Source organism: Pteropus alecto, unplaced genomic scaffold, assembly GCF_000325575.1.
Source record: "Pteropus alecto unplaced genomic scaffold, ASM32557v1 scaffold555, whole genome shotgun sequence".
Classification (NCBI taxonomy): Eukaryota; Metazoa; Chordata; class Mammalia; order Chiroptera; family Pteropodidae; genus Pteropus; species Pteropus alecto.
Genome location: NW_006436809.1, coordinates 19619 through 32796, shown reverse-complemented (window position 1 = coordinate 32796; position 13178 = coordinate 19619). Strand labels below are relative to the sequence as shown.

The following is a 13178-nucleotide window of genomic DNA, read 5'->3' as shown; positions in this document are numbered from 1 at the left end:
TCTATTTAGATTTTCCAGTTCTTTTTGATTCAGTCTAGGAAGGTTGTATTTTTCTAAGTAGTGGTCCATTTCTTCTAGGTTATTAAATTCAGTGTTATATACTTTTTTTTATAGTATTCTTGTATGTATTTCTGCAGTGTCTGTCGTAATTTCCTCTCTTTCATCCCTGATTTTGTTCGTGTCCTTTCTCTTTTTCTTTAGTGAGTCTAGCCAGGGGTTTGTCAATTTTGTTAACCTCCTCAAAGAACCAGCTCTTTGTTGCATTTACTTTTTCTATTGTTTTTTTGTTTTCAATTTCATTTATTAATTTTGATGATTTCTTTCCTTCTGCTGATTTTAGGCTTCATTTGTTCTTCCTTTTCTAGTTTGTTTAAGATGAGCGTTAGGTTGTTTATTTGGGCTCATTCTTCTTTTTGGAGATAGGCCTGTAATGATATGAACTTTTCTTTTATGACCGCCTTTGCCATGTCCCAAAAGTTTTGATATGTTGTACTGTCATTATCATTTGTTTCTATCTATCTCTTGATCTCTACTTTTATTTCTTCTTTGACCTAGTTATTCTTCAGTAGCATGTTGTTTAATCTCCATGTATTTGTGATCTCTAGTTTCAAAGCATTAAGATCAGGGAATAGGGTTGGTATGATTTCAACCCTCTTATATTTGTGTCCCAGTATGTGGTCAATCCTTGAGACTGTTCCATGTACTAGAAAGGAATGTATAAACAGTTGTTTTGGGATGGAAGGCTTTGTAAATGTTAATGATCTTCAGTTGGTCTAAATGTGTCATTTAAGGACGTTATTTCTTTACTGATTTTCTGTTTGGATGATCTGTCCATATCTGACAGTGGGGTATTTAGGTCCCTTACTATGATAGTGTTTGGTCTATTTCTCTCTTTAGTTCTGTTAGTAATTGTTTACATATTTAGGGGCTCCCTGATTGGATAGATACTAATAGCATAGATATTAATAAGTGTTATGTCTTCTTGGTGCATGATTCCCTTTATCATTATGAAGTATCCCCCAGTATCTTTTTTTAACTTTTTGATTTTGAAATCTATTTCATCTGATATTAATACCACTACTCCCAATTTTCTCTGAATGTCATTTGCTTTAAATATCATTTTCCACCCTTTCACTTTAAGTCTACATTTGTCTTTGGAGCTGAGATGTATCTCCTGGAAGCAGCATATGGTCGGGTGTTGTTTTTTGATCCATTCTTCAACTCTGTGCCTTTTTGTTGGTGAGTTCAGTCCATTTACATTTAGGGTGATTATTGAAATATGAGGTCTTCTTATATTTCATCTTTCGCTTTCTGGTATCATGGTGTTTCCATTGCTTTCTTGTCCTTGCGTTTCTGTTTTCTTTATTTTGGTTGGCTTTTGTGGGTTTTACCTCTGGTCCTTCTTGTTTTATGTTATATACTTCAGTTCTGAATCTTTGGCATGTGTTTAACATTACAAATATGAAAAGAATAGTTATATATATACAATCATCCATTTTCTTCTGCGCATGCCTTATCTCTATTTTTCTTTGTGAATTTGGGTCTTTGATTCCTCCCCTTTTCATTCATTGTTGTCTCAGTTTGTCCCTATGTATGCTGAACATTCATTACTATCTTGCTATAGCATATCTCTTTTCATTGTTTAAGCTTATAATGCCTTGTCTTAGTGAGAGTTGCACTCCTCTGCCTCTATCTGTCTGCTAGTCACCTTACTCCGAATTATGTATTTTTTTTGTCATTTCGTTTTAGGTGAGCTGACCCTTTTCAGTATTTCTTGTAGTGCAGGCCTTGTAGAGGAGAATTCCCTCAATTTTTGTATGTCTGAAAAAGTCTTAATTTCTCCTTCATATCTAAAGGAGAGCTTAGCTGGATACATTATTCTTGGCTGGTAGTTCCTTTCATTTAATAGTTTGAATATTTGATTCCACTCCTTTCTGGCTCGTAAGGTTTGTGCTGAGAAGTCTGACGGTAATGTTTTCCTTTACAAGCTACCATCATCTTTTCCTTGGCTGCCCTGAGAATTCTGTCTTTTTGTTGATTTTTTATGATTTTAATATAATGTGTCTTGGAGAAGGCCTTTTTGGGTTTAAATAATTGAGTATTCTGTTGACTTCTTGAGTTCCAAGCTCTAGCTCATTCCTTAGATTTGGGAAATTCTCATCAACTATCTGAAAATGCTTTGTAATCTCTGCTCCATTTTCTCCCCTTAAATAATGCCCATTATTCTTATGTTTCCTCTCCTGATAGTATCAGCAGCTAGTTCTTGTATTTCTTTTTCATTGCTTTTCATTCTTCGGTTTCTCTCTTCTTCCTTCTGATTTATTTCTAGATTTCTGTCTTCGATATCACTGATCCTTTCCTCCGATTGGTTGGCTCTATTTCCCAAGCTTGCTATTTCATTTTTTAACTCTTGTAGTATGTTTTTAATCTTCAGAAATTCTTTTCTGTTATTTTTTAGGGTTTCAATCTCCTTGCTAAAGAACTTGTTCTGCTCATTTAGTTGTTTTTTCAATCCTGAAATTGTTGTTTAGTTGTTTTGGATCTCATTGAGTTTTTTTCAGAAGTACCATTCTGAATTCTATGTCATATAAATTGCATATTTTTATGTCTGTAAGCTTATTTTCTGGAGATTTTCTTTTGTTTTCTGAGCTGCCTTGTCACCTTGATTGTTCATGGTGTTTAATGGACTATTTCTCTGCCTAGACATTAATGGAAATGTATTCTGCTTTTTTTCCAGAAAGATTTATTATATAAAAGTCTCTCTTTAGCCTGTTGCAAAGAAGGCACTTTTCTTTTGGTTTACAATGGGTGGTGTCTAAGCCTCTTGGATCCTTGCTTTATATAAAGTTTTAATAATGCCTTTTTTTTCATTATAGATATTCAAATACACTCGTTACCCTTAGACTCAGTCCCTGTCAGTGTTAGAGACAGTTTTAGTAGTGTTTGCTCAGATTACCCTGGGGTTCTGCTGTGTTTGGTCTTGGAGAATATGGAAGGAGGGTCCCTCTGGGTTGCAGGATGGGGGCTGCAGCTCAGCTTCAGTTTTGAAACTGCAGCTGGTAATAATCAACTGTTGTTTCTCTGCCTTCCCTGATTCTCTGCTGTCCCCACTTCTCTGCTTTCTGCCCTGATGCCTGGGCACTGCCGCCAGTCCTGTGGAGCTCACAGGTCTCCCAGGCAGGGCTGTTCAGGTAACCAGCTGCACCTTCTCTCCTGCCCTTCCTTCTGTAGGGAGCTCTAGTTGCGAGAGTCAGCTTCTTTGTTTCTCCCAGTCTACTGCCTGACTCTTGGGGTTCTGAACTGTGGTAGTTCTTATGTGCAGATCCCATGCTCAGATGTGCTGGTGTGCAGTTTGGTTGTTTTTTGTTGAATTTTACATGTTCAGCTTATTGTTGTTTCAAGGAAGAGATTTGGGGATGTCTCTCACTCTGCCATGTTTTCTGAAATAGTTGTTTTAATTTTAGATATATTGATGACTTTTGGGAAGAGGATTTACTAAACTTCTCACACAGCCATTCTGCTTCCATTGAATGTCTACTCTAACCATCAGTAAATTAAAATTCAAAGTAGGTTTTATATTGAGTTTAGTTTATGTTTCTAAAGCATTATTCATTCTCAAGGCACTTTCACACATTCTCTCATGAGACTTTACTCCTAGAAGGCAGGCCTCTTCCCCAGGGTGGACACAGTTGGTGGATTGACTTGATCATGACCACCTATTGGCCTGGGACAAGATAAGAAGTTGATGAATGTCTGTACCACTTACTCCATCTTTTTAACCTATGAAAGTTATTGAAGCATAATTCTGAGCCTTGTCTGACATACCAATTTTGCTAGAGGGCAAATAAAGCCAGAATATTCTGTCTCTGAGAAAACTGTTCTGACACAGAGCAAGAGAATCCATTCTGATACTGCATTCAAGGCCATGATGTCAAACCTCCAAGAAAAAATTCTTTTTTGATCAAGAATGAGGGCACACTAGGGTCTGGAACAATTCTTTCTCTGGCCTTGGGCAGAGTGGTAATTTTACATAGAAAGGGAGGAGAAAAGAGAAGGATGACCTGAGTCCAGATTTGTTGTTCATGTTCTTTGAAAGCACACCATTTCCCTGAACTCAGACCCTCTCTAGATAGGGAATTCCCTGCATTAGTTTTTTTCCAGAATGATCCCAGGAGCTAGAAGTCTCCCTCTTGAAGCAGCCACATGCTAGAAATCTCCAACCCCAGTGAGCAGGCTCTCTATTGCCACCCCACAGTCTGGCTAGTCAGTAACAACATGATATTCAGTGAGTTTGAGGGTGAGGATTTCCATTTCTAATCTGTGGACTTCATGAGGGTGAGGGAGGCTTATTTTAACTGATGAGAAGGGGTCACTGACCAACCTCTAAGACTCTATGTTTTAAAACATAGTGTATTTATAAAAACAAATTTGAGGTTCAATAAGGCTAACAGATCAGAAAATGATTGCTATTGAAAAGATAGTATATTACTCATAGATCCCAAGGGGAGGTGGCACACCATGCCATTCAGGGCCACGTGAGAAAGCACCAAGGTTGGTCACAGACAGAGAGAGGAGGTGAAAACTGTGGGCAAGAACTTTATTATGATTTCTGCAGAAAGGAATGGACAAGGCAGAGTAAGCAGGTTTGGGATTGGATAGTTTGAATAATTTCAGTAGACTAAGAGGCACAGAGATTGTCTGTAGTTGTCTGGTACCTGGCCCTGGGGAGATTAGGGTGGGTGGATGGTGGCCTGGAGTGTATGAGGGCCTGATAAAAGAAGTGGTGGGGGCAAAAGCTCTGAATTTTTTGGTTTGAATATTAAATCATGCTCAGGGCAATCTGTTTACCGTCTAGGAATGACCTACCCTTGGGAGAAAGACAATCCCTCCAGAGTCAACAAGACCCCAGATGTCAAACGTCAGAATACAGAAAATAAAAGGTAGGGTTAATACATTCTGCCTGGGAGTGGAGACCTCCTGGGTTTAGTCTTCACTTGGCCCAACCGTTGAAACCCTGCAAGTCCAGTGGAAGCCTGCGGGATGTGGTGGGCATCGACTGGTGGGTGCGCCCTTAAACACTCACAGTCCTGAGACAACAGTTCTTATCTACTTTTCTACCAGGCTGCAATCTTCCTCAGGCTCTGACTCCTGCACTCATGGGCTCTTTGCTCACCTCCACAAAGTGGGGGATGAGTGCATGTGGAAGGGGTCCAGGCAAAGTCTGCCATGCAGGAATACTCCTGCCTACATTTCCTAAATCTCTCACTCCTACCATGGCTCCTTGAAGTTCCCTCTATTCTGCTTTCTTTACCTCTCTGCCTCCTTTCCTCCACATACACCTCTTTTGTAACACACACACACACATATTGATACTTACTCAATAAGAATCTTGGTGGATTAAACGAGACAACATATTTGAAGATGCACATAAGATATAGCAGATACTCACTAATTGTTATTTTTTTGTCTTCATTTAGTTATTCATTCACTCATAAATTCATTTATGCATACGATGAATATTCATTAAGTACCTACTATACCAGACACTGTGCCGGGTACTGAATATATAAAGATAAGTGAGACAAAATCCTGACCCTCAAGATTCTTACTGTCTACTGGGAAGGTAGATAATTAAAAGATGATTTTATTACTTCATAAGAAATGCTTGCACAGGGAGGTCTTGGGAGAACAGAGGGGAGCAATATCCAAGAGTGGAGCAGAAGAAGGTCAGGGATAGCTTCTTGGAGGAGGTTCATATTGAGTTCTTACAAATCCATGTTCGTTCTTTCTTTCTTTCTTTCTTTCTTTCTTTCTCTCTCTCTCTCTCTCTCTCTCTCTCTTTCTTTCTTTCTTTTCCTTCCTTCCTTCCTTCCTTCCTTCCTTCCTTCCTTCCTTCCTTCCTTCCTTCCTTCCTTCCTTCCTTCCTTCCTTCCTTCCTTCCTTCCTTCCTTCCTTCCTTCCTTCCTTCCTTCCTTCCTTCCTTCCTTCCTTCCTTCCTTCCTTCCTTCCTTCCTTCCTTCCTTCCTTCCTTCCTTCCTTCCTTCCTTTTTTTGGTAGTGGAAAGGAGTTGGAGGGAAGAGTCTTTCAAGCAGAGGGAATGGCATAGTCAAAGGCTAGAGGTGACAGAGAGCTTTGTGTGGTTCAAGGATTTATAGGTAATTTAGTGAACTTTCAGGATTCCAAATGGCTGGGTCAGATGGGACTGGCAAATCAGGAAATCAAGAGCCTGATCTAGGAGTTGGGGAATCTATGTTTAATAGCAGGGAGATCCATTTTAACTGGAGAAGTAATATGGTCAATTTTGTATTTTAGAGCAATTACTCTAGTAGTAATATGGAGAACCAATTAGAACTGGGCAAGATTGGAGGCAGGAGGTGGTCAGTAGTCATCCATCAAATACTTCTGGGCCTCTTTCCTGGCATATTGTAGGTTTCTTTTTTCTATTGAAGTTAGATGTGGCCAAGGGACTTGCTTTGGGAAATAAAAGTCACGTCACTTCTGAGTGGAAGTTTTAAGTGCCATATTGCCATTTGTCACGCTTATTCTTTCCTTCTGTCCCAGTAACTAGCAATGTTGAAGATAATGGTCGTTCTGTCAGTCTGCATATTGGAGTGAGAATGACATGGATGAGCCACCTGGATGGATGGCAATGGCCATATATCGCCACAGGAGATAAGCCTATGCTATTTAAATCACTGAAAGTTTGCTATTGATATTGCAGTATAAACTACTCTATCCTGACTGATACACTAGTGATGAGGCAGTTACAATAAAAGTGTGTAAAATTCAGTACCCAAGTAAGTTAGAGGCAATGGGGATAAAGAGGAGAGACAGATGTGAGAACTGTTAAGAAGATAAATCTACATGATGCGGTGATTGGAACGCCAAAGAAGTAGGTTCAGGTGAAGATGAAGATTAGAGAAGCACCATGAGATAAGGATCATTCTTCCTTTATGATTTTTTAATTTTTTATTTTTCAAATACAGTTGACATTCAATATTATTTTACATTAGTTTCAGGTGTACAGTATAGCGGTTGGACATTTATATAATTTATGAAATGATCCCCCCAATTAGCCTAGAACCCATCTGGCAACATAGATAGTTATTACAACATTATTGACTATATTCCCTATGCTGTATTTTACATCCCTATTACTATTTTGTAACTACTGATTTGTACTTCTTAATCTCTTCTCCTTTTTCAATAAGCCCCCCAACCCCACTCCCACATGGCAATCATCAGTTTATTCTCTGTAACTATGAATCTGTTTCTGTTTTGTTTGTTTATTTTTTAATTTCACGTATAAGTGAAATATGGCACTTGTCTTTCTCTCTCTGACTTATTTCCCTCTAGTTCCATTCATGTTGTCACAAGATAAACACCATTATTGAGCTTCTTGTCCAGTAGGTCTCAAGGCCAAGATTCTCTGCTCTCCTCCCATGAAGCAGGCATTGGCATGAAGATGATGTAGGCTACTGAGGGAAGTGGATAATGAAAAGAGGAAAGAGAAGACAATGATTCAGTTCTAAGCAGATTTCCTTTCTATTCTCCATTAATTCTCTGTTCCATACATATGAGGATACAAGGAGGTAATATGTAGATAAATGTTGAAAAAAGAATAGAAGTTCATAGGGGTTGGGTCTTGTACTGCTCCTTCTTTTCCTCTTTTCTAGGCCCTTCCTCTGTTTATACTGCACTCTAGCATTTTGTCACTTATAACCTAATTTCATTTTTGTGCTTAGCCATTAGAGGTTGGTCAGAATCCCACATCCCATTGGAAGATGGATTCAGGTCGGTTGTTATCCACTGTGTTGCAGCGGAAGAATAGACCCATGACTCTTAATGGTCACCATATATGTATAAGAGGGTGACCACAATGAGGCAAGAGAAGCAGGGATCAAAAGTCTTTTTCCATTCTATGGCAGAGTTAATCCTCAGCACTGCCAGGCAATGGCACTATAAGAGATACGAATGAAGGTGAATGGCATGACCAGGAAGATGACACTGAACACAACTAACTGGATCTCATTAAAGATAATGTCTCCATAAGAGAGAGAAATTAAAGAAGGGACTTCATATACAAAGTTATCTGCCAGTAGGGGCAGAAGGGCAGGCAGAAAGTGGATAATGTTTGGAATTTTGATTGGATCAGACCCATTACCAAGGCCACAGCCAACAACTGCTAGCACAGGCAAGAGTGGATGATAGTGGCATAGTGGAGGGGCTAGCAGACAGCCATAAAGCAGTCAAAGGACATCACTGTCAGGAGGATGTGCTCAGTGGACCCCAGGAAGAGGAAAGTGAAGATTTAAACAGAGCAGCCCAGGAAGCTGATGGTCTTCTTTGGGCCCCAGATGTTGACCAGTATCTGGGGGACACAACTTGTGGTGAAGCAGAAGTCCAAGAAGGAGAGATTAGAGAGGAAAAAGTACATTGGCGAGTGGAGCCTGGGGTTTAGCACAGACAGCAGGATAATGAGTGTGTTTCCCATCAGAGTCAGGAGGTAAGAAATCAAGACAACCACAAAGAGGATTCTTTCCAGTCTTGAATGTGCAGAGAAGCCCAGAAAGAGGAAGCCTCCTGGGGAACTTTGGTTCACCATGGCCCATTCCTGTCCAGACCCAGAGGGACGAAAGCTGTCAGACCAGTGCGTTCTAACCTGTCTTATGAAAACTTGCCCTACTTGTCAGGTCATACCACGTGGATGTTTCTCTTCTTCTTCTTCTTCTCACTCAGTCTTTCTTTCTCAGGTATATCACCACTGAGAAGCTCCTCTCTTCCCCTGTTCTTGGTCAAATATTGTCTAGGAGTGAAGAAATCATAAATGTGATGGAAAACAGATGAGTTTTCCATTGGTAACTCAGACTTATGTATTGAATAAGGGAGGTTGATGTAAAACATGAATTAATTAATTAATGAGGGGAAGCAGAGTTTGCCATCCCAAAATATGCCTTTTGGGATATTGATTATTTTAAGCTGGTTATTTTTAACAATCGAAAGACTTAAAAAAACCTTTGACCTACTCACTAACAGCCGAAAAGGAATTCAGATAGAGTACCTGTTCCAGTAAGGGAGATACCATCCTAGATAACTATAGGTTAATATGAATTAGAATGTGATAGACAGGGAGGAACCTAGCAAGGCTCATTTTTCTAAGTCCTCTCTGTGTCCCATTGGTGACCCAGCTAATATTGATTTACCAGATATTTACTTTTGTATCTCCATTTGAATTGCCTTCCTGCCCTTTGAAGTTTCAAACCACAATTTCCCCATTTTCCTTAGCTCAAGATGGCATATGAGTCTTAACTGCCCATGTGTCCTCAGGTCTCATATTCTTATGGCATCCCTGTATGTACATATGTATTAAATTTGGACATTTTCTCCAGTTAAAAAAGTTGCTTATTTCTGAATAGATAAGAGACCAGAAACAGACCGAACTGGACAAGGAAAGTTGTAGAAGGTTGGTGAAAAGGAATCTTGAGAGAGAAATTTTACATGTGGCAAAGCTGAATAAGATTGGAATAAATTTAATTAAGTGAATTTAAGTATCAAAAGTAAGGTGATGCAGAATTAGAGTTTGGTTCTCTTTCTCTGTTTTAAAAGGACAGTTTTCCCATACTATTGATCTACTCCTGATAAGGTATTACAAAAAGTTTTTTTTTTTTTTGCCTAGAAAGCAAAAATTCGATGTTTTATCAAAATAATTTTCTGTGTTTTATGTTGTCTTAATCATGTCCTTATTACTTAAGAAACTGAATCTTCTCAATAATAAAAACTAAAGTTTTGCTAAAAATTATGTAACTTTCTGTATTTGTCTTTGAATTCTTTTATTGTCACTTTGGTTAAATGGATAATTAAGTATTGTTTCATAATGATATGTGATCTTTTTAGTCTAATATCTAAACTTTTTGATATATTTGACAAACTTCTGAATTCAAATTATATTTTTTATTTTCAATAATTTTTTTAAAAGATTTTTATTAAAATATAGCTAACATGCAATATTATATTAGTTTCAGGTGTATGCTACAGTTATTCAACATTTATATACCTAAAGAAGTGATAACCATGATAAATCCAGAAACCATCTGACACTGTACAATGCTAACAATATTATTGACTATATTCCCTATGCTGTACATTACATCCCCATGAGTTATTTGTTGCATATCTGAAAATTTGAACCTCTTATTCTCCTTTACTCCCTTTCTTATATTTTTCAATTATATTTGACAATCAATATTATTATTATTTTTATTTTGTTTTTTAGATTCCACATGTAAGTGGAAATCATATGGTATTTGTCTTTCTCTGTCTGACTTATTCTATTCAGCACAATACCCTCTAGGTCCATCCATGTTGTCTTAATACTTTTTCACCTCCCCCCCAACTACCCTTCCCGTGTGGAAACCCTCAAAATGTTCTCTGTATGTATGAGTTTGTTTCTATTTTGTTTGCTTATTTTGTTCTTTAGATTCTACATGTAAGTGAAGACATATGGCATTTGTCTCTCTCTGTCTGACTTACTGCACTCCGTACAATACCCTCTAGGTCTGTCCACATTGTTGTATATAGCAAGATTTCATTCTTTTTTTATTGCTGAGTAATATTTCATTGCATTTATGTACTGCCTCTTCTTTATTCATTCATTCATTGATCAGACACACAGGTAGCCTTCATATCTTGGCTATTGTAAATAATACTGCAATGAACATATGGATGCACATGTCCCTTCAAGGTGCTGTTTTGGATTTCTTCAGATAAATATCCAAAAGTGGAATTATTGGGTCATTCTTTCTATCTTGTTATAGTCTTTGTTTTAAAGTCCATTTTGTCTGGGATAAGTATTGCTACTCCGGATTTTTTTTCATTTCCATTTTCATGAAATATATTTTCTCATCCTTTAATTTCAATTTGTGTGTGTCTTGATCTGAAGCGAACCTCTCGTAGGCAGTATACGTAAGGGTCTTGTTTTCTTATCCATTCAGCCACCCTATGTCTTTTGACTGGAGCATCTAATCCATTTAAATATAAATTAATTATTGCTAGATATGTAGTTATTGGCATTTTATTATTCATATTTTTACCTCCTCCCCTTTTTGTTAAAGAAGACCTTTTAACATTTCCCGTAATACTGGTTTGGTGGTAATGAACTCCTTTAGCTTTTTCTTGTCTGGGAAGCTCTTTATCTGTCCTTTGATTCTAAATGATAGCTTTGCTGGGTAGAGTAGTCTTGGTTGTAGGTCCTTACTTTTCATCACTTTGAATATTTTGTGCCAATCCCTTCTGGCCTACAAAGTTTCTGTTGAGAAATCAGCTGACAGTCTTATGTAGGTAACTAACTGCTTTTCTCTTGTTACTTTTAAGATTTTTCTCTTTGTCTTCAAGCTTTGGCATTTGAATTATGATGTGTCTTGGTGAGGGCCTCTTTGGATTCATCTTGTTTGGGACTCTCTGAGCTTCCTGGGCTTGTATGCCTATTTCCTTTGCCAGGTTAGGAACGTTTTCCAACATTATTTCTTCAAATAGGTTTTCATTTTCTTGCCTTTGCTCTTTTCTTTCTGGTATCCCCATGATGTGAATGTTGGTATGCTTGATGTTGTCCCAAAGGCCCCTTAAACTATCCTCATTCTTTTTTTTTTTTTTTTTGGTATTCTTTATTATTATGGCTGTTCTGATTACGTGATTTCTGCTACTTTATCTTTCAAATCACTGTTTCAATCCTGTGCTTCACCTGATCTACTGGTGATTCTCTCTAATGTATTTTTTTAAAATTAATTTAGTTATTTATTTTAATTAGTTTCAAATATACAGTACATTGGTTAGACATTGATATAGTTTATAAAATGATCCCTCTAATTGCTCCTTCTCTCCTCAGGTTTTCTACCTAGCCAATACATCAATGCTAACTGCATTCCTTATGCTGTGCACCCCATCCTTGTGACCATCTATCAACTACTATTTTGTACTTCATTAATCCTTCCCTCCACTCTCCCAGTCTCCCAACTCTCCCTCTAATGTATTCTTTATTTCAGTTATTGTATTCTTCATTTCTGACTGGTTCCTTTTTATCTTTTCTTTTTTAATCTCCCGTTTCATGTTTCCTATCTCTGTGTTGAAGTTCTCATTGAGATCACTGAGCAGTCTTCTTACCAGTGTTCTGAACTATGCATCTTGTAGATTTCTTCTCTCCATTTTGTTTGGCTATTTTTCTGATGTTTTGTTCTGTTTTTTTTTTGTTTGTTTGTTTTGTTTTTTCATGTGGGACATGTTTCTTAGCCATCTTGTTTTGGCTGATTCCCTGTGTTTGCTTCTATGTATTAGGTAGAGCTGCTACATCTCCTGGTCTTAGTAGAGTGGCCTTAGGTAGTAGACGTCCTATGGGGCCCAGTATCGAAGTTTCCCTGGTCATCTTCTCCAGGTGTGTTTCTCATGTGGGTTGTGTGTGCACTCCTGTTATAGTTGAGTCTTGATTGCTGTTAGCGTGTCAATGGGCAGAACTGACCCTCAGTCTGATTGGTTGTGAGGACTGGCTGTGAGTACAGTAAAGGATCTGTTGTGCAGGGTCTGTCCTATGGAGCAGGATTTGCTTTAGCAGGGCTCTCGTGCCTTCTGAGTCTGCCCTTTGGGTGTGTCATTTGTGGAGGTGGTGAGTGGTGCTCTTGAGTGATTTGAAGCTGGCCACCAGGTGTGTTGGTTCTGGGGCCTCTTGGGAGGGGTTCTAGCTCAGGCTAAGGTCAGCCATTGCTTGTGCCCTGCCTGGGGCCACTTGTATGAGCTACAAGATGATCTGCAGATGGTTGTCACTTGTGCTGGGCTTGGAGTTGCCTGAGAGAGGCTAAGCTATAAATTGAGGCCAGCTGCTGCTGGTGCTGGGCTTGGGGCTGCTTAGCAAAATGTACATGGCATGCTGAGGCCAGATGATGCTTGTTTGGGGTTTGTAAACCTTTCAGAGCTTGTAGGAAAGTCCACAGCATGAGGCAAGACAAGCTGTTTGTATGGAAAAGCCACTGGCAGCAGCTTGGGTGGGCCTGCAAGTTGGGTGCAGTTGTGTGTGTGGGGTGGGGGTGGTGGCTCAGGGAATCAACAGGGCAAATGAACAGTGTTAACTAGGCTGATGGAGACTCAGATATAGGTAGTGTGAGGGCTCAGCAAAGGAACAATGGGTTGTGCCA

At 38.7% G+C, this 13178-nt stretch overlaps 1 pseudogene; it reads right to left on the bottom strand.

Annotated features, from left to right (window-relative positions):
• Positions 1-7842: 7842 nt before the first annotated feature.
• On the bottom strand, positions 7843-8605 carry LOC102886169 (annotated as a pseudogene).
• Between the last annotated feature and the right edge of the window lie 4573 nt (positions 8606-13178).